This window comes from Octopus bimaculoides, chromosome 29, assembly GCF_001194135.2.
Source record: "Octopus bimaculoides isolate UCB-OBI-ISO-001 chromosome 29, ASM119413v2, whole genome shotgun sequence".
Taxonomy (NCBI): Eukaryota; Metazoa; Mollusca; class Cephalopoda; order Octopoda; family Octopodidae; genus Octopus; species Octopus bimaculoides.
In genome coordinates, this window is record NC_069009.1 from 11726261 (window position 1) to 11727680 (window position 1420).

Sequence of the window (1420 nt, forward strand, 5' to 3'; positions counted from 1 at the left end):
TTTTTTTTTTCTCACAGACGGTACCCAACTGACCCTACCATATTGTGTAGTCGACAAAATCGCAAACAATGTGCATGTGCAAAATCAAAAATATAAAATGGTGACAATTTATCCATCACGCCCTGTAAATACCAAGCATTCTACTTTCAGATATAAATGAAGGTAGATAACTATTGATATAGCAGAGGATATTAAAATTGTCTCTATAACAACAGAAGTGTTTAGGGAGGTGATTAGATATACAACAGCAACAACAACAACAAATGAACATTTCAGAATTTATCTTTATTTCAAAAGTTAATTTCTAACAAAGGAGCCAAACCAATGAAGGGGTCTCTATATGGTAGATAGACCTGCTAGAATTAGCCAAATCCACTTCACTTCACACTTTATCCCTTTAAGGAAGGACATATTGGACAATATAGTCCTGAGTTGTCTACACTTAAGAAAAAGACAAGATGGTCCTGGCTGGAATGGATTTGATCATAAGCCCTTGTTTGGTCAAGGTTAACCTGAAATTAAACAACAATATTCACTTTGCATCTAATGATAGATATTCAAGTGCAGTGAAACACTCGGCTTCTTCAAGAGCTGCCCTTAGTGTATCCGGATCACAACCTTTAAACCATTCATATAACATCAGGTAACCCTGTCTTGCAGTGTCATTCGAGTCCAATTTTCAGCTCAGTAGCTTGAATGCCTAAAACAATGCAACAATAAGAAATAACTGCAACAACATTAACAATAATATTAAAGATATGTGCTCTAGGATGTTATAAATATAACAAAGAAACTATTTCAATAAAGAAATTTAAAAAAAATATAGCTAAGAAACATGAAAAATATAAGACATTGTTTTCTATTTCTAAAGACAAAAATAACAAAGGTTGAAAGAAAGGAGAAATTTAATTGAAAATTACACTTGAGAACATGTTTGGTAAACTGACGGCAGGAGAAATATTTGTGAAGGCAAAAGTGTATCAGAACCTCGAGAATCAACTGAGACCACCAACAAAGTATTTGATCCATCTATCCATTTTCTCTGCTCAATATTCCTGGGAGGGTTGTGGGGATAGAGACCTCAGGCACCTCCTCCATAGGGTTCCTATGAGAAGCAACCATCATATGACATTTTGGTTGGATTCCCAGGCATGAACAACTGAGACCATGGATATCATCCAACCATTTCATTCTTGGCCTATCCTTAAGTTTCCTGCTCCGTTGGTTTGACTTGAAGAACCAGTCTTGTAATTCATTCCCGTGGCATTCTGATCACGTTTGTAGTACCAGAGATTTGGAGAAGAAGAGGCTCAACCTGCAGAGACTCCCTGATCTTGGAACTATACATCCTATTGAGTAACATTACTCCAGAGACCCTTTAGAGGAATCCTGTATATCTGTCTTAATCTGACAGACTTCA

At 36.3% G+C, this 1420-nt stretch overlaps 1 long non-coding RNA gene across 1 annotated transcript in view; it reads right to left on the reverse strand.

Moving 5' to 3' along the window:
* Positions 1-266: 266 nt before the first annotated feature.
* Positions 267-1420, reverse strand: part of LOC106874689 (uncharacterized) — an 11567-nt gene continuing 10413 nt past the window's right edge. Inside the window, exon 4 of the long non-coding RNA XR_001410032.2 lies at positions 267-700. This is a non-coding gene — a long non-coding RNA (uncharacterized LOC106874689). The remainder of the gene's footprint in view (positions 701-1420) is intronic.